Source organism: Dipteris shenzhenensis, chromosome 13, assembly GCF_047967505.1.
Source record: "Dipteris shenzhenensis isolate YYH24624 ecotype China chromosome 13, Dip_SZ_1.0, whole genome shotgun sequence".
In the NCBI taxonomy this organism is placed as follows: domain Eukaryota; kingdom Viridiplantae; phylum Streptophyta; class Polypodiopsida; order Gleicheniales; family Dipteridaceae; genus Dipteris; species Dipteris shenzhenensis.
In genome coordinates this window covers 20,410,344-20,430,930 of record NC_141608.1, presented here as the reverse complement: position 1 = coordinate 20,430,930, position 20,587 = coordinate 20,410,344, and the positions used below count along the sequence as shown (strand labels likewise).

General features: G+C 44.9%; 1 protein-coding gene across 5 annotated transcripts in view; it reads left to right on the top strand.

The window, feature by feature from the left end:
* The first annotated feature begins 761 nt into the window (after nt 1-761).
* LOC147895143 (glycine-rich protein) overlaps nt 762-20,587 on the top strand; it is a 118,000-nt gene continuing 98,174 nt past the window's right edge. For 2 of the 5 annotated variants that reach the window (XM_087383713.1, XM_087383708.1), the window contains exon 1: nt 762-1,087. The gene's annotated coding sequence lies outside the window, so the exon portion shown is untranslated. Of the gene's footprint in view, nt 1,088-1,392; nt 1,462-3,997; nt 4,065-20,587 lie in introns of those variants that run through there. The other 3 variants (XM_087383710.1, XM_087383712.1, XM_087383711.1) reach the window with 3 other exon arrangements.

Below are 20,587 nucleotides of genomic sequence, written 5' to 3'. Positions count from 1 at the left end.
ATTATTTTTCAACACTTTTTTAAGGTAACAACAGGGGTACAAGGGGATGTCTACAAATAAGAAAATTTATGTTATGTAAAAATGAATGAGTGACTAGTCTGTATATTTTTATCATAAAGGGATCTAGTTCTAGTGAAAATAAAAGTGTAAAAACCATGTTTCCTAAAGAAATACAAATTTTTATATCTCTTGAAAAACACGCTCGGATAAACCTGCTCATAGGTTTCCGCTCGTAAAATTGACGCATCCTTGAGAAAACCATGACTTAAAGATGCAATCCAAGGCAGGAACTACACCTCCACAATACTCACCAATAAGGCCAAGTTGCACCTATGTTAGACTCCATAGAAAGATTAAAATGCACTCAGAATTGGTTAGAATACAAGGGCAAATAGGCCTTATTTATAGGATGGGATTGGTTGCAGACTTTTTGACATAATCGGACCTAGTCTGGGTTGGTTTGTCGGCTATCTTGACTTGGTTTGGTTAGCTAACCTGACCCTAGTCAGATCAGTTGATATGACCCTCTAGTTTGGCTATTGGCAGCCTAACTAGCTCCAACCTATTGGCAATAGCAAGCCCTAGATAGGTCTTAACTAAATCCTTATTAGTCCCTAGCTAGGCCCTATTTCCAGCGTCTAACCATGCCTACATACCTTGGCTAAATGCCCTAGCACAGCCCCTACGTGACCCTGACTACGTTGGGCACACTCTTAAGTCAGCCCTCACCCCCTGTAGAAAGGAGATGCCCAAGACTCTATTACCCCCTCTCAGTCCTTGATGTCGAGCAAAACTGAAGGTGTTGGAACGTTGACGAAGCATTTGAAGTCCTTTGTCATACTTGCCTCCTCGCCAAGTAGCATTTGTTGCTACACCTCGTACGTAGCTCCACAAGCAAACTAGTACTCAGCCTCAATTGATGACAAGGCTACACTTGGAATCCTGCTTTGATCACGAAACTTTCCTGCTCCGCCTCGCCATGCCCATGCCGTTCCAGCTCACAACATCCAGCTTGAGATCGATAGACAGTCGTTTTTCAGCTCGCCTTATTTTGAAAGTTGAAGACCCTCATCGTATTTCAGCTTAAGTATGGCTTCTTTTTCAAAATTTTGATGACACACCTGTTGAAATGCAACATCCTCGTCCATGTTTGCGTTCTTAAGCGATAGCTCATTAGCCTTAAAAGGTTTCATAATTCCGTTGGGAATCCATGCACCATCATCATTTCATTGACACGTTCATTTGAGCCTAAGTAACGAAGGGCAAGCTGAACGCCCTTAAGGTAATGGTTCGTGTCACCAGTTACATCTCTCAACTCGTTGTAGACGTCTAGTAGCTTCATGCTATCTTCCATATATTGTTGAAACATCTTGTGCTCCTTCTTGTCCAAAGGCATGCGTACCATCGCCGATAACCATCACCACAGATGGAGAGCGACGCGTTACAGCTGTATGGTGGGGGGTGCGTAATCTAGCGTTTTACTTGTTTTCTGTAGAATCACGAGGAAAGAGAGGGAAAAGTTATGGAATCAAGTATTGCCAGACATAATATAAAGGCTTTAGAGGGAAAAGTTATCGAATAAAGTAATGCCAGACATAATGTTAAGGCTTTGGACGAGAAGGGGTTGGATTTAGCATTACACAAACATAAAGGGCCGAACGCACTCACGTGCAGAGGAGCGAAATCAATGAGCACTCTCGCAAGCTTTAAAAAGCAGGAAAGGTTACTAGATTTAAAGCGGGCAAGGTAAACTTGGTCATTGAACTGTAAAAATAGCATGACACGTGGCTCCATGAGGGCTTGAATTTCCTCTCGATCCCACCATGCTGCCTGCCTTACCAGTGGAAGGCATGTGCTGGGACGGAAGAAGCATTGTCAATTGTAGCCAAAACTATAAAGGTAGACCTTGCCACTTGGCATATGTTAACTCACCAAGGTACACCTAAGTTTACACCATAGTTGATGGTTAGCATGTGAAAACAAGAGAGGAAATAATTTTCTGGCCCTCGTACTGGCCAAATAGAGTCACTAAATAGTAAAAGGATTACATGGGAGATGGCAGTTGGAGTGGTAGTACCAGTGGAGGAGCTGGAACATTAAAATTCTCATGCATGTTGGTTATTTCCTGGGTTGTCTCTTTGCACGAGTGCTATAGGCTATAGCGCACGGGGAGGTGCAGGTAAAGCAACTGTGGTTCATTTTACCTCATTTTTCTTCTCTTTCGTTTTCTCTTTTATTTTCTTTGTAGAATTTTGGACTTTGGAACGACAAAAATCTGAATATTGAATAGTCTCCAAGGCCATAGGTTGACTGGTAAAAGGTGAATAACAACGGAGATATATGTGAAAGGTAAGTAACCTCTATTTGGACTAATTTCAACTTTCAAGCATTAATACCTCAAATATGCAGGGTTGTCGGCACTTCAGCTCTCCCCAATGTCAGTTATCAAGAGGAAGAGGGATTCTACATAGACTTGGATAGTACAGAATCTTGGAAGGAGAGCACTTAATGTCCTGCTGCTAATCTCTTCTCTTGTCCTAGCTCTACTGAAACACACCCCCTCTGGTGACTTCGCCAAGAATATGACATCTCATGGCTGATCACTTAATGGAGTGATACGCTTATGTCATGACTATATTATTCTATTAAGCCATCAGCAATGAAATGTCAAATGCTCGGCGGAGCCTCCTCTTTTTAAATGCTGTGTCCTCATCGCGCTCCATCTTCATCAATCCTAAAGAGCACCGGTCTGCATCAGCTGAAAAATGCCAATGGGAACCATTTATGTTGGTAGTATTTGCCTCCTTTACAGGAGCTTTTATCTCTGTCGCCTTCGATTTATCCGCTTCTCCTCGAAGACCAAGTATCTGTTGGAATGGTCACCTCCCCATCTGTAAGCCTCCATATGAGGAGAGCATGGGGGAGGGAGACCTAGGGCAGAAGATGCCCAGAGAAGAGAGAGGGAGGGGGCTGCCACATGGGCAGCACCTCACAGCCAATAGAGGAGGATCCCTGAAGGAACAGTACGGGACAGCAGCGTCTCTAAGTACGGATGATGACATGTGGCTGTACGGGACTGTGCAGATCCTTGGAGGCGCGATGACATAAGCAGGGTGCGCGGACCTGTATGGCTGCAGTACGGCTGCATGGCGGGGTCTGTGAAGCCTGCAAGAGGGTCTCCAGCAGCAACAAAAGGGCAGCCTAGCAGCAGCCCAAAAGGGCCTGGCTAGGGCCCTTATATAGGGTCTGAAGAAAAGCCCCAACCAGGTTGGTTTTACAGACTTCGGGGGTGGGGGGGGTGGGGGCAGACTGGTCGGCCCAAACAGACCAGCCAGTCGGCCCATTTAGGGCTGGCTGGTCGGTTGGTTCAAGGGGGCCTTGAGCCCTATAAAAGGAGAGGCCCTGGGCCTCATTTCACATCCAACTATCCAGCAGGAAAGGAGCAGACGAGCAGCCAGAAGCCACTCCCTTGGGCCTCACACTGGGGGTGAAGGAGAGTGGAAGGTGTGCTGCAGACTGAGTTCCCTAGAGGCTGGACCTTGGCTGTCTTCTAGGGCAGCAAGGTGTTGTGATCATCATCATCACTTGGAGCAGCCCTCAGGACAGCAGACAGGAGCAGCAAAGGGGGAGCCTTAGGCCTACATTCAGGAGGACAAGGTGACCTAGAAGAAGCTGCAGACTGAGCTGGAGTGGCTGCCCACCTAGGCTGGCTTTCGGACAATAAGATGGAGGGGATCTAGACAGAGAGTCTACATATGCTCGAGGTGGAGCACGCGGGCTCAGAGATCTAGAATTGTCAGGCTTGTAGTAGAAGGACCTTTTGGTATTGTATCCTATCCTACTTTGTGGACGGACGGAAATATAAAGAGTTGCTTCTATATTTGTCTATTTAATGGCTTGCACATCTATGCACATAAGTTAAGAAGTTTGTGTTCCACCCCACACGCACACTGTGTGAGCTCCTGGGCAATATTGTCAGTCTTCCGCTGTGCGTACCCAGCAGCGAGCCAAAGTTTCAAATTGACAATGGCCAAAGTTATCTCATTTGCGAATATGAGAAAGAGGTATTCTAATTCAGATATTGTTAATGTTCCTGACTGAATGATCAAACAAAAGCAAGTGCCATTTTTTACACGATATCTTGCATCGGCTCGATCGTTTGCTAGTTTAAAACGCTCTCGAGGTAATGAAGAAACAAAATGCTTAATTGAGTTCATGAATCTATGAGAGCAGAGTGAATTGAGTCCACATGAAATGCTCTAATTTGCTGGATTATTAGGTTCTTTCATTTGATAAGCTAAGCTTTTTGCAATGGAAAATTTTTCACTTGGTGCCTTTTTAGGCATTGGAAAATCTCTTAAATTATCATTTAAAGTCTAGAGGATCTCTCTCTATACCAAACGAGCCTTAAGCACAAGACCAATTCTACCATATTTACAGCAAGCACTCAGAAGATTCTGCGTGAACATGTCTGGTTGCCAACAACCGTGCCATGCTACTCACCTTGAACTTTGTAGGTGACAGTCATCTTGGAAATTCTTCTGTGTGCAATGAAGAATAGAAGCATACACGCTGTTGTCTACAAAAATCCAACCTGATTTCACCAAAAGTTGAGGATCATTAGAGAAGTGTTGAACTATTCCACCCGACAAACTCTAGTGAATATTGAACAAGAAGGTTGTGAGGAGACGACCAAAAAGAGGGAGAATGCTCAGAGTGGTTGTCAGTATGAGAGACAAAACAAAGGAGAATGCTAAGAGTACTTACAAAGAGTGAAAAGGACTGAAATCTGAAGCTCAGCAAAGCTTAGAAGAACATAACTACAATAATTGCTACTAATAGTATAATTCTGTTAGACATGCATTGACTGATACGAGCTCATGTTCTAAAAAATGACCTTAAATCATTACATGGGTGGTTGGCTAATGCTGCTGATACTGCAGGTTTTCAATTGCTCTATATTGGAGCGGACTATAAAGAATAACTTGAACAAACAGGACTTGAGATGAGTGAAGGGTGCATTGGAATAAGGCATCTCCCCCATGCTAGCCAGGAGCAAAAGCTAGAATATCACCGTAAACATCAGGAAATACATACTAGATCATAATTTCGTGTCTCATCTTTCAAGGGGATTGTCAAAAGTGCCGTCATATTATTCTGAAAAGATGTGGCTCCTTTTGTTAAGCAATTGCTAGAAAAAGACAGATACGCAGTTGCCAGGATAGAAATCTTTCCACGTACAAATTCTTCGTCTGCACCATCTTGATTACTGATTTGTGATACATTACACAGCTCCATTGAAGGGCTTGTGGTGTCCATGCCCTGTTGTCTTCTGAAGATCATTCAATGCTAGTAAAACACTTTAGAAGGGCTTTAGGAGCAAATATCCTCATTTGATCCATGGCCATCATGAATATGCAACTTGGATACTGATGGTGCAAATGTTTGTGTAGTAGACATTGTTTCCAGATAACTCTACTTCTGAGTATAAAAACAACCTTGATACACAGTTTTTGAAATTTTCAAGGGTCATGGCCTGATCAGGGCCAGTGAGAAAGAGAGAGAAAGAAATAAAGAAAGAAAGAAAGAAAGAAAGATGTATTAACGTTTTCAGGAGGCTTTGTGGGCCTATGAGACAAGGTACAATAAAAAAAGTAACTCATACAAGCCACTATGGGCTGAGGCAAGGGCTCGTTAGGGTCCTTGCAAGGGCTATCCTAAGACTAAAAAGTCAAAACTAGTACTCAAAACATTAAAACTCAGAAATCTTGAGATGGCAGGAGTTGTGATCTGCCATCTATGATGCTGGTGCCATGGCAGCTCTTTGGTGGAATGCGTAGATATCACGTATCTCCCTTGTCGGGTTGTCTTTCACTATGGTGGAGGGTGTAGTCTCTGTGATCTCTTTTTTCGGTGAGCCATATTGAGAGTGAGAAGTTTATTAAAGTTTTCAAAAGACCGAAATGGGTTTATGAGACTGAAAAAACCAGATGCATTGAGCTGAATGGGTGGAGCTACTAAGCAGGCATCTGCACCCAAGACATACAAACAAAAATGCTAAATATCTGAACTCATGGGGAGAAGGAAAGACCAAGTATGATATCATTGTGGTTGTCCTTTGTATGCTGTCTAAGGAACCATGCGGTGCCTGAGGATGGATAAAAGGGTCTCGGCATGAAATCCTTGATAGAGATGACGTTGGTCAGTCTGTGTGTCCACTGTGGTCTCATGGCAATAGCTCTCCATTGGACAAGTGCCATTTTCACCCGCGATTAAAAAAACTTAGTGATCACTCTCTGAGTGGAGTTTGGCTGAGCCATCTAATCTCGTCTCAACGTCTAGAGCAGCTAGTCTCTGTGTCGTAGAACCTCATGAATGAGGATTGCTAAACATCTTTGATCCGGATGAACCAAGCGGCTGGAGAGGGGTTCGAATCCATCTCTAAAAAGACAATGGTGATAGCCTTGGATCTCATAGTACACGGGACATGGGAAGGTGAAGTGTTCCTTGACTTAATCTCCTGCAGATCACATAGGGTGTAGATGTGTCCCTTATTGGGTATTTGCCCGATCAAAATCCTCAAAGATTGGTGGAAGTAGATCTGTCTGTAGCCTGGCAGGTCGATGAAGCCCTCCTCTGATATCTGTAGGCAGTGATGTCTGTAGAAGCTGAGCTTCAAAGGAAGCTTACTAGGGGCTAACTAGGTTTTATATGTGTGTAGCTTCGAGATGTCTGGTTAGCCTTGTGATAAGTGAGCCGAACAGAGGGGGCCTCAAGGCTATACTGAAAAGGAGGCAATCTGTCCATGTGGAGTATAAGGCGCTCTAACCATATGCATGTGCGGGCATACCAACACCTCTGATCACCCCCAGCTACTAATGTCATGGTATCCTATGCTGGCTTGCGGTCGAGGAACCAAAATCTCTGACTTGGTGGAGGTTTGTGATCGCTTGGAATGCTGTATCAAGCTGTTGGAGTGGGGGGACCTTGAACTTCGTCAAAATGATCTAGTGTGATTGACGGCTCACTGTGGATCATTTATGCCGATAAGAGAGAGCAAGAGCATGCGGGGGACAGAGAGAGCGAGGTAGGGAGGGGCTTGGGGGGCAATTAAAAGGAGCCTAGAGTTTGACCAAAGGATGTTTTGGCCTAGTACTTTGCTGGCTTTGAACTCCTTTCTCGCGTGCATGTATTCAATCCAGTGTGGGCTGTATCATCAGTTTATCCACATCTCCCATGATGGAGATGTCGATCTTGCACCCTGCCTGATTAGTGCCCATCTGCAAGTCGCCAAACACAACTAAAAAATTGCCATGGCTTGCCTTAGAGTGAGCTCGGCAATTTGAGTGGAGAATGATGCAAACCCAACTCACAATGTAGGGCTTGATACATTTCTACTCTACCAAGGGTGACTGAAGGAGTGACTAGCCTTGCCTTTTCTACCAATCTCTCTCTACCAAGGGTGACTGCAGGGTGCTTGGCAGGTACATTGTGGTCGTTATGATGCCTAACGAGTCACATCTTTTGACAATGTCTGAGGCTGGTCCTTACGCATAAGCAAGGCACACCGGGGCTGAATGTAAAGCCACCTTTACTAATGGTGGCCATGAAGTGATGAATCGAGTTTTTATGGTTCAATCGAATGCCCTTATTTTTTTAAATCCATGAGAACAATTCAATTCATCAAACAAAGCAAATAGAACAAAAAAGTATGAAATAAAAATGGCAACATGGTCTCCTACAATGGGCATGATAGTAACTTTAGTTCTTTGCAGTGGACTCACGCTCTATGGTGGCCTTCTAGTGCCAAACACAGCCATGAATCAGCCCTAGTATTTAGCTTCCCTCATCATATGTGATCTTATATGTATTTCATCTCTCCTCTTATTGACTAGGCTGGTCTTCCTTGGTTCTACCCCATTTGATCGGGAGTCAACCATTGTAACAGGCATGCCATTGAAAGTCCTGTTGTTTTTCTAGAGTGAAGCAAGGCTGTGTGTATGTACTAACCATGCATAATGAGACATCACCAGTGCTAAGGCCATGGTTAAGAATGGCAATTCAATGCTCTCCACTTTCTATTAATGGACAAAACATCTGTCACATGCTAGTTGCCTTTCTCCTCCAGCATCAACCTTCCACACTAGGCCTACTGATCCTCTTGATAATAATTAATCGGCAAGACAAACCTAAGCGAATCATCTTTGGTGCTAGTAGATCTTTCACATCCATTGCTCTTCTTGCACTTTACACTAGGATTGCCAATTCACTTGTGATTTAATCAGTAGTCAATCCTAATTGGCTTGAAAATGTAGGCTTGTGTCACATTGTAGCTACTTGGGCATCATATATTTAATATCAAGGATTTGTTGCAGTATATCCTTTTTATTTTGGGATATTTCTCTATGCATATAGGAACAATGGTTTTTTTGGGACAATTATTTATGCGAGAGGTAACAAAGCTTCCAATTTTCATTGTTTGTTTGGTCATCAACGTATAGTGATTCTGACTTACATATATGCCACAGGCATCCACAACTTGCTCGGCAAAAGGGAGAAAGAAAGAAAGAAAGAAATTTTATTAGAGTCTTCGGAAGACCGATGGGTCTATGAGATTGAAAGAAAACCTGATACAAATCACAGTAAGGGTGGAGCTACTGAAACGAGCATCATCACCTGTGCTGAATCCTAAGTCTGATCATACATAATCAAATACATTTGGATGTAACAATGAAAAGAAAAGGATTGGAGCGGAGCGGAATCCTCCGTATGTCATGTCGCCTTGGCTAGTGCATAGTCGGTGATGGGACGTTGGCGCCCGTCAAGGGGTGCCATGTGTCTTGGTCTCTTGGATGAGACTCGACGCAAGACCAGAGCCACCGTGACTCCCGTGGGATGTATCTGGGGTCTAAACAATGACGGGAGGTCCCCCAGAGTGATTTGTGTGTCCCCCCGATGTCTCGAGAGAGAGGAAGGGGGAGAAGGAGTGAGAAGTGAGGAAAAGGGGTAGAGCGAGAGGAAGAGAGAGAGAGAAGGGCGAGGGGAAGAGAGAGATAGAGAGATTGGGAGAGAGAGTGTAGGCAGCACGTAGGAGGAAGGAGGAGGTAGAGTAGATAGGATTAGATGTCACATCAAAAGTACAAAATGAGGGGTGGATGGAGACTCATATAGTCCCTCCCCAATTCCCACCCAAAGGACCAATAACATAGCTCTTTTCCTCCCTTCATTACAGCCATCCCTTCCTATAGAATTTCGCCCTCAAAATTACATGTATTGGCTGCTATGCAAGGGTGTTGGGACATCCAAGTGATGCTAATCAGCCTGGTAAAAGATAGGGGTAGTCCTGGACAATACACTCTGGCTGCAAATGTTGCCACATGGCACAAGGAGTGCCAAGTATGGGGGGTCCCACTCCCCTGCCTCTTAGCCACACAAGCCTCCCCCCTACCAAAAAGAGCCGGCTGGGATTATGGGGAGGGTCTCAAATGCTTCTTTATATCCGAAGATTCCTTTAATTATCCCATGCTTATGGGATATTTCCACGTGTCATCATGGCATCACCCCCCCATCAATCAGCACCCACGAGGGGGTTTGGACCACATTTCCAACACATCCTCTTGAAGTGCTTTATATCTTATGAGGTACTCAATGTATCGATCTGTGAAACCCACAAGCACTCGGAAACATAGAGGATATGATTCTGCTCATCCATAAGTGGCAACTCAGGTAGGACATGCACATGCTGTCCCACATGTGGTTTCAGCAAGGAGACATGGAAAACGTCATGGATTGGAGGTACTGGGGAGCTCCAATTGATACGCTACCTCTCCAACCTTGCGGATGATTTTGTAAGGACCGTAATACTTATGAGCAAGCTTTGTACTGGTATTTCCTTTTAGTGAGGCTTAACGGTTCTTATGGAGACGCAAGTGCACATAATCCCCCCTCTTTGAAAGACAGATATCTCCTATGTTCATCGCTTGTCTTGGACATCCTGCATATTCCTTTTAGCCATATGCAAAAGGGCATCCATTCTTTCTAAATCATTTCGTGCTTGCTGTTTTTTCACGACCATGTCTTCAAGTGAAGAGGGCATTCCAACCTTGCATCCTCATGCCAATAGAAAGATGCTTGGTACTGTTGTAGCAAAATTCAACAAGTGCCAACCATCTATCCCAAGACTTCTGAGAATCATGACAAAAGTGCCTTAAGTATTCCTCCACCCAATGATCCATAAATTTTGCATCCGTGTCACTGACAATTTCTTGAGGAAAGCCATGATGCTTAAAGACATGCTATGATGATGAATAACGTGTCTTCGTGGGTATGAAGTGGGCCTGTTTTGTCGTTCTATCCACCACAACACAGACGCTGTCCCATCCTCTCAGTAAAAGGCAATATTGTGATGAAATCCATTGCTATGTGCATTTATTTGCCCTCTCGAATGGGCAATGGCTGCAACAGACCTGTGGGTAATTTGCTGTCCACTTTATTATGTTGGCAAGGCAAGCATTCAGCCATGTACTTAACCACATCCCACCACATGCCTTCCTAGATGAAGCTCTGTTTGATTCTCTCATATGTCTTAGTGACACCCGCATGTCCAGCCATGGGAGAGGAGTGCATTTCTTGCAAAATCAGCTGTCTATATGGTAAGTCTGGCACTAAATAAATCTTGTCCTTGCACCACATTAGCACACAATGCAATTTGAATTTCCGGGTTGCACTTGTTCTCTTAAGAAAGAAGAAAGATTCTTCTTGGAGAATGTGTATAGATTATAAACGATTAAATAAAGTGACAATTAAGAATCGATACCCTCTCCCTCGTTCCGATGATTTGATAGACCGTTTGGCCGGAGCGAAGTATTTCACTAAAATTGATTTGCGTACGGGTTATCACCAAATCCGTATCTATGCTAAACACATAGATAGGACCGCATTCCGAACTAGGTATGGTCATTACAAATTTCTTGTATTACCTTTTGGTTTGACCAATGCTCCTGCTACTTTTCAGCAGATGATGAACGATTTGTTCAGGGATTTTCTGGGCAAATTTGTTGTAGTGTTCTTAGATGACATCTTGGTATATAGTCGAACGCTTGAGGATCACATAGGACACCTCCGGGTTGTCTTAGTTGTTCTAAGACAGCATAAACTCTATGCCAAGATGAGTAAATGTGACTTCTTTATGAAGGAGATCATTTACTTAGGACACAAGATTTCTTCTGAAGGTATTAGCATTGATCTGGATCGTATCCAGAAGGTTTTAGAATGGCCTATCCCTCAGACTGTGAAACAACTTCGTTCTTTCCTAGGATTTACGGTATTTCTTCGGAAGTCTGTGCGTGATTATTCACATATCACGGCACCCTTGACAAACATATTGAAAGGTCGTGGACGCAGGTCTACCCAGCGGATCTCTTGGAATGATGCAATGAACAAGGCTTTTGAAACCTTGAAGTTTTCTATCAAGGAAGCACTCGTTCTTGCATTACCCGATCCTACCCGGCCTTATGTTTTAGAGGCCGATGCGAGTGATTATGCGATTGGGGCAACTCTATTCCAAGAGGGCAGACCTGTAGCTTTCGAGAGTAAGAAGCTAGACGACACTCAATATCGTTGGCCCACACTCGAGAAGGAACTTTATGTTGTAGTGTATGCTCTTAAGGTTTGGAGACACTACTTGTATGGTTCAAAGTTCCTTGTATTGACTGATCATCAGTCAATTAAGTATGTGTGTGATGGATCAGAATTAAGGGGAAGGAAAGCTAGATGGGCAGAATTAATGCAGGATTTTGATTTTGAAATCCGTTATCGTAAGGGTTCGTTGAATAGTGTGGCGGATGCCTTAAGTCGAGTTAAGTTTGTAAATGCTCTGTCATTTACGGAAATATCCTCAGATCTATTTCAATCCTTGAGAGGGCTATACGCAACTGATAGTCATTTTAGTTCTTATTGGCAGAGAGTCCAGGATGGGAGCTCCATGGTTGACCAGGACTCAGGGATTGTGCCACCTACGGTACAGGCGGCAGGAGGTCAGTGGATGATTAGGAACGGCTTGCCGTTCCGGAATGAAAAGATTTGTGTGCTAGATGTTTTGGACCTTAAATCCAAGATTCTCTGGGAGTGTCATGATGCTCCTAGTGCTGGACATCCGGGTATACATAGGACTCTGTCTCTTGTGAAGCATACCTTTTATTGGCCTAAGATGCGTGCATTCATTGACAACTATGTAGTAGGTTGCCGAGCTTGTCAGGTTACTAAGGCAGAACGCCTTAGAAGCGCGGGTTTATTACACCCATTACAGATTCCAGGTAATAAATGGGAAAGTATTTCCATGGATTTTATTACTGGTTTGCCTCGAACACGCAAGGGTCATGACTCCATTTGGGTCATAATAGACCGTTTGACAAAAATGGCTAGATTCTTACCTACTAGAACAACTATTTCAGCTGTTCAGCTGGCTCACGAGTTTGTGGACCACTTGTTTAAGCTGTATGGTTTGCCATCTGACATAGTCAGTGACAGGGACTCAAAGTTTACAAGTAACTTTTGGACACTTGTATTTGAGAAGTTAGAAACTACTCTAAGTATGAGTTCCTCGGATCATGCACAATCCGATGGCAGTACAGAGAAGGTCAACCAGTTGGTTGAAGACATGCTTCGGGCATATGTATCTAAGAGACAGTCTTCATGGGAAGATTATCTACCTATGATTGAATTTGCTTACAACAGTGCAAAGCATTCTAGTACTGGTTACAGTCCTTTTATGCTTATGTACGGGTTTCAACCTAAGTCACCAGTTATGGTTGGATTAAAAGGGATTCAAAATGATGCTGCTAAGAACTTCTTGCTAGACATGCAGGAAATGTTGCAGTTTGCCAAGGAGTCTATTAGAAGTGCCCAAGATCGGGACAGATTTTATGCTAATAGACATCGTTCGCCTAGAGAGTTCTCTGAAGGAACGATGGTATATTTGCGAATTCCGAAGGAATCCAAGAGCCTAAGTACTGGTTTGGTTCCGAAATTATCCCCCAGATATTGTGGCCCGTTCAAGGTCATTAAAAGAATTGGACCAGTTGCATATCACGCACATAAAGTGTCGATGTCAAAGATCAAAAGGAAACTTGATAAAGAGGCTTTGAAATGAGCCCAAACAGGGCTGTGGAAGGCTTTGAAAAGAGGTTGGAAAAAGCCTCTTTTCCTTCTTTCCTCTTTTTTTTCCCCTTTTTTAAGGAGGGGGTATCCTAAGTCACCTAGGATAGTACTAACCTAAAGGCAGCCAGGGCAGTGGATTAGTCTAACCCAACCTAACCACACCTTAACCTAACTCTAATTAACTTGACCTAGTTTAACCCAAACTTAACCCAACGTAAATTAGATGTGCTAACCTAACCCAATCTACTAACTAAACTTGACCCAACGAACTAAACCTACACCAACTAACACATGTGAGTCTAACCTAGGAAGGCTAAGGTTTGCAAGGTGGGGCAAAGGTGGCGTAGCGCCAGTGGTGGCAAAATCGAATCATGACGGCGGGGATTGATGGTGTGGTGGTTTGGCATTCACGGGAAGAATTGGGCGGCACGACGCTACATGACAACAAAAATCTAGGCGCTAGCGAGCTCTTCCCGTTGTTGGATTGCTTGGCGAGGTTGGGCGTTGGCGTTGGCGTTGGCGTTGGCGTTCAATTGGCTAGTCGTCAAAGAACCTCACAAGGCAGGTTTGCAGCTAGCAGCAGCACGCGTCAATGGGAGGTGTCGATGGCCTGCCCACTTCCTCAAACATAGTTGTTGCTCTTTCCATACTCTCAAGTTTGTACACACATTGCGCAATCCATGAGACTTGGTCGGGAGGTTTCCTTCTTCATTAGCATTGTCAGTTCCACAAAGAAGGTCTGCATATACCTATGCGTGCGTTATCTCCATCGGTGTGTGCTATTGCCGTGCACAGAAAGACAGATTCTATTGGAGTAGAGATTGCTTGTGCATCAAAGATGAGCAAGTCACAGGGGAAGCGGCACTGGCGATGAACTCAAGCAACAAATTGTGGTTCGGTCTGCTAGAAGTTGGAGTGGCAGAATCTCAGGTCGTGAGCAGAATTTTGGAAGTTAAAGAATAGAGTACTTGGCCCAGAAAAGCGCTCTGATACCAATGCAACGAAGGAGGCAGGGGTGGATTGGTGGAAGGGGATAGAATTAGCAGAAGGGAGAGAGAGGAAGGGGGAGAATGAGTGAGAAGTGAGGAGAGGGGGTACACAGAGAGAAAGAGAGATAAGGTGAGGGGAACAGAGATATAGGGAGAGATTGGGAGAGAGAGTGTAGGCAGCACGTAGGAGGGAGGAGGAGGTAGAGTGGATAGGATTAGATGTCACTTCAAAAGTACAAAATGAGGGGTGGATGAGTCCCTCCCCAATTCCCAAGTAAAGGACCAGCTTTTTTCTCCCCTTCATTACACAACACGTGGCATAATAGGTTGCCACGACAGCAACTGCATACAGCAGCCACATTACCAGTTGCATCAGCAACCATATCAGCACAGTTTGTGGCCCCATAGGCACCACGTAAGCAGTACGCAGGCACCATGTCAGCACCAAAGCAGGTACCACATCAGCACTAGGTCAACAGCCATGTGGTGGCTTGCCACGCAGCCGTCGATGATGTCAGCAACCCGACTAGTCTGGTCAGCTCAGATCCAGGCTTGGTCGGCCCCATGGGCAGGCCTGTTGAGTCAATTTCAGGCCTTTGAGGGCCTATAAAAGGCAGCCCCCTGGGCCTTATTGATCATCCACCTTCGAGGCTGTTCTGGAGTAGATTCAGCTCCAGCCAGCAGCAGTCTACAGGCAAGGCCAAGCTAGGGACAGGCAGCAGCAGACCAGGAGCCTCCCTGTAGATGATCTACAGGGTTCCTACACTCCCGGTTCAGTCCAGTTAGCAGCAGCAGCAAGGTCTACATCAAAGCAGACCTCTTCTCCAGCAGATCACAGTTCTACAGCAAGGGTTTACTCCCATCCCTACAGTACTTTTCCCTTCCATACAATATTTATTCTTTCATTGGTATTCAGCCCTACTGAGCAGACATTTATTCAGTTATTCATTTCCCTCTTTGCAGGCCCCTTATATTCCTCCTCAGATTCTCACACTCAAGCGCATTATTCTCTCAGTTCAGTTAGCAGTTAGTAGTGAAGTGAGTGAGTGAGTCTTTCTCCCTGCTACATTGGTATCAGAGCTTCAGATTTTCTTTCCTCAGCAGATATGGAGGTTTAGTTAGGGACTGCCACTTTTTTATTTTTTTTCAAGAAAATTACTTCATTAAGTATGAATGAAAATCCGCGAGAGCAATCTCAAATGCGGGAGTACATCATGCAATGCATGAGGAAAAAAACAGCTCAAAATGAGCTAATAAAAAACCAAGGTGGAGGCTGAAAATGCCATCTCAACCCTGAGGGAGACTCAGAGAAGAAAGGAGATCCTCTCCAAACTCTGAAAAAAGTAACTCTCCTGGCAATGGCTGCTCTAGAGATCCCTGCATGCTCGCCCATATGGCCATCAGAGTGTGTACTGTGTCGGTCCAAATACTGGCCATAGCCTGGGAAGGGTGAACCTGGATACACTCCATCGCCTTTGTACACCTGGCTCTCCAAATATGCCAAGCTTCAATGCTAGCCAGGATTCTCCCAAGACGTGTCTATTGAAGCATGAGCAGCTCCGAAAGGAGTGAAGGGAACATCCTGGAGGGAACAAGACTCCACTGAGTGTCGCCGCACGATGAGAGCTGGATCTGGATCATGTCCCTCGAAAAACACCTGAGGGCCAGTAAGAGATAACCAAGCCACTAAACCCCAGGTCATATAAAAAGGTGCTGTATGAAAGATACTAAAAATCCTAGCAACACCTTTCTAGATCGTCCTCGCCTATCTGCACTCCCAAGGCAATGTTGTACTCACTCAACTGCAATGTGACAACGAGGACAAGCAGGGTCAGCCCCAAACCTGGATCTCCACAGGTTCACTACAATCCCTCCATGAATAGAAAGCCAAAAGAAAGGAGTGATCTTTCTATTCCTGAGGGATTTTCAAAGCCTACGCTAGAAGTTTTTCCGCACAACTGCAAAAATCTGAAAACTATCCCAATGAGGCGCTCTAGAGGGCCTCCAATCTCTACTGCTGAGCTGACACCTCCGGGCATTTCTAACTATATAGCGAAAGAAGAAAAGCTCTTCTCTCGGTACCCCTCATCAATCCATTCCCACTCCCCTGGGTCCCAAGAACCTAATAGGGGAATTACCATATAACCAGAGTCTCAAAGACCCCAACACCAAGAGAATAGGATCGAGGTCAAGATTAGGTCACGAGTTCGATGAATGTTTCCTCCTGATACTCTCCAACACGGGAGCAAACTGCTGTGCCAGAGAGATGCCCACCCCAACCTGGCATCCTAGATATTTGACGTAGACTCCCCTCTGAATCCAAGTGAACCCTATGTCATTCCCCCAGTCTAGAGTGTCCTCATGGCTGATCCAAAAGCCATTGGATTTGTTCCAATAAATGCATGCACCTGCCGCAATGCAAAACAAATCCAATGCCATACTCAATGAAGTCAATGTCTGTGGAGTGGCATCCCAAAAAACAGCCGTATCATCTGCCAACTCACTATCTAAGAGCTCATCCTCCTGCCTCAAAGGAAGCCTGAGTCCTACAATACCAGCTTGAGCTCTAATGTAATAGCTCATAGCTTCAGCCACAAATAGGAACAGAAAGGGGGCTAAGGGGCATTCCTGACGGACTGATTTGGTGACCTCAAACCTCTCCCCCCTGACTCCACCAATAAGAACTTGGCTGTAGGCTGATCTATAGAGGGCTAACACCCCTCTGATCCATGCATCTGAGAAACCAAAATGAGTAAGTGTGTTCTCCAGAAAGCCCTAGTCTACCCTATCATAAGCTTTCTCAAAGTCCAAGAGTAGAATGGCCAGCCTGTGGCCATTATACATGGCCTAATCTGAAGCCTCTCAAGATGAGAAAATGTTGTCAAAGATGCTCCTGCCATATACCTAGATGAATCCAGGAACAATCCCAAACTCATCCTCTAAAAACACAACATAGTGCAGTTTCAATCTCATGATAGTCACTCACAAGGTTGAAAACCATAAACTCCATCATGCATAGCAGGGACTAGCTACTATGACATCCCCACTGACGTCATCAGCGCCCAACAGTGGGTGTAGACCATAGTATAAAAATATGCTCTCACACATACAAATCCACACACCCACACATACTTGAGCATCCATTTATACAAAGTCTTCGTACTGAGTTTCTGTCGGCACTCCGGAGGTGAAGGGCAGACTCAGCCATGATGAAGGCTAGCACTAAAGGAGAAGGCTAATCAAAAGGTAGTCCAAAATCTCTTCATTCAAGCTACAACTGCTTGTGAAGTCTAAACATTTTCATTTTAGTCTCTCCCCAACGAGCATCTAAATCTAAATATAGCTGATAGGGCAACGCACCATTTAAGATGGAAAGAATTATCACAATACCAGCAGGCCGCAAAACCCGTCTGCGTATCATGGGGAGAAAGGGCTGCAGACGAAGGCTGATAGTTTTAGCTAGGATTTTATACAGGGTACCCAGCAAGGTAATCGGTCTCCACTGAGACATTAAATTCCTACACCCCCCTTTCGGAATCAAATAAATGAGGCCTCCATAAGTGAGCTTGGCATCTCACCTGAGTCCCATACACCCTACGGGGTTGAAGTAATGTGATCCCCAATCTGATCCCAAAAAGTAATAAAAAATAAGGGGATAAGTCCATCTGAACCAGGACAATTGCCCTTATGAAGGGCAGAGACAGCAATCCTGAATTCTACGTTGGTGCAGTGTGCATCAAGTGAGACAGTCATATCTCCTGTCACCAACACATGTAAGTGTTGCCAAATAACCACTCTAACATCATCTGTGGCCTGAGTATCAAGATCTGATGTAAGAAGGGAGGCATAGAAATCGGTGGCAACCTGCAAGATGGCATCTGGATGTGTTTGAAGAAATCCGCCTGAGTCAACAAGCTGTGAGACACTCTCCCTACTATGTCTCGGGCCAAAGTAGAGAAAAGCTGCTTGTTGACCCTACCTCACGTCTGAGTCCAAAATGACTCTCTGGCATGAAAGGCATACTCTGCTCTCTAATCTAAAAGTGATTGCTGCTGGGCCCTTGTTGCACCAAGGCGCTCCTCAATCCAAGCATCCGTAGGTCTCTTCTGCTCCTCCCTCTGGAGGACAGCCAACTACTGGCGGATACCTATCTCACGCCTGAGGATCTCACCCCTCTTGATACGAGCAACTAAAAGATAAAAGTCGCTAATATCAGAGAGGGCTGCGGCTAAGTCTGACGAAGCTACCCATCCTGGCAAAGTGGCCCCTCACATGAGGATCTGAAACCATCAAAATCACTGGAAAATGATCCAAAGTGGAAACCCCAGCTGCAATGCTAACAATACCACCTCGCCCAATCATCCACATAAAATCTGTCAATCCGTGCATGGATAGGCGTCTGCAATCTCCTATTCGACCAAGAAAACAGGAGATAATATGGCTAAGTGTGAAAAGCATCATCGTGCCAAGCATCCCTGCCATTGTACTGAAAAAGAAAGGTATCCCAGGCTGCTCTCTCTAGGGAGTGAATACCACCTTCCCTACCACCCCTTTTGTCTGAGGACATTTCAACCATGTTGAAATCGCCCCCTATAATCCCAGCATCTGCAATATGTGACCAAGAGAGCAGTTCCTTCCAAAAAGAACATGATCCCCTCTAGAATTGGGTGCATAAAGGTTTAAAAGACCAACCTTATGCTCACCAATCAAAAGTATAATCCATTGAGCTCTGGAAGGGACTATGATCCCGTGTCCAATCACCAAGGGGAGTATAGAAGAAGAAACAGAGATGCTATGGTACAAACAAGATCCGAAAAGGACACCACGAATGCCAGTGGCATGTCCAACGCCATTGTGGAGGAAGAAAGTGCTTCTCACGGCTCTCCACCACTAATAGTATCTTCGATGGTCGCAAAGGCTCCAATGATAGTTTCCGCCATGGTAGCCAGATGCAAACCATGACACAGTTGTAACAATGTCAGTCAAAGAGTCTCTTTGCATGCATGCTTCAACTTGAGGAAATGCGGGATGATCGTGAGCAGGCCACCAAGGAGCATGCAAGAGCAAATTAGGAGACAAAAGAAGGGCGCGATTGCGAGGCTCAAGAAGCCAGGGAGCTCAAAGAGCGCACAGCTTTGGAGGCGAAGGAAGAACGGGATTGGCAGCTTCTCATTTCAAGATGAGAAAGGGAGAGAGTTCCGCAGCCCTCCAAGTCGTCATTCCCCAAGAAGCTCAATTTTCTTCAATACAATGGTAAGACCGAACCCTTAATGTTGATTTCTTAGCTCAACCAATTCAAGAGCTATTTCTCGATTTGTGCCTACAAAAGGCAACGAGAGGTGTATTCTTGCATTGACGCACCTCACAAGTGAGGCGGTCACCTAGTGGCATAAGTGGCAAAAGGACCACTATGATGCAAATTTGGACTCTGGAGACACCTCATCATGGATGGACGGAGTTCGTGAAGGACATCAAGCCACGGTTCCTATCACGATAATACGTGGACTATTGCAGAGTTGGTTCTTCGAGATGCATTAGGGGGACACCAAGACATCGAACCATTATGCCAACAGGTTTTAACAGGTGCCCGTAATGTTGCAACAGGAGGAACGTGAAAAGCTGGGTAAGTTTCTCCATGGTTTGCATATAGATATCCAATTGTATTTCTGAACTTCTAGGCCACGGGATTATGAGAGTGCATACGAGCTTGCCTAGAACTTGAGCTCATACACGAGGGTCAAGGATCCAAGTCAGCCCACAGCAAGAAGTCCGAGGACTCCACCACACGAGGAGATAGTGGGAATGAGTAGCAAAAGTAGAATTGGACGACAATCGAGCCATTCTCTCTAGATGATGTTCCTACCTCACCCTTTAGAGTTGTGCATGCCTCTGTGGACTCTTATTGGGAGATACTGGCAAGTATTGCAGCGTAGCATATTTGGAGAGCCAGATGCGCAAAGGCATTGGATGGATCCCTAGGTCCACCCTTCTCACACTTTGGCCAGTATATGGACAGAGACTATATAGATCCTCTCGGGCAAGTTTGCTAGGAGGGCTACATTCTTTAGAGAATGGAGGGGCTCCCCCTTCTTCTCTTAGACTACTAGATGTTGAGATGGATCTTTCAGCCTCAATCTTGGTTATCTTCTACCTCTTTCTGAGGAGTGATTTTTCTCATGCACTGCATAGTGTATTTCCGCTTTGAGCTTGCTCTCGCGGGTTTTGTTTACACGTAATAGAAGTCTTTTTATGAAAGAAAAAAACCCATTTATATAGCACGGATTCTTTCAGTTGTATTCAGCTCTATGGGTCATACATTTATTCAGTTATTCATTTCCCTCTTCGGAGGCCCCTTATAATCCTCCTCAGATTCTCACACTCATCTCATAGTGTTCGAGTGTATTATTCTCTTAGTTGAGTCAGCAATTAGTAGGAGAAAG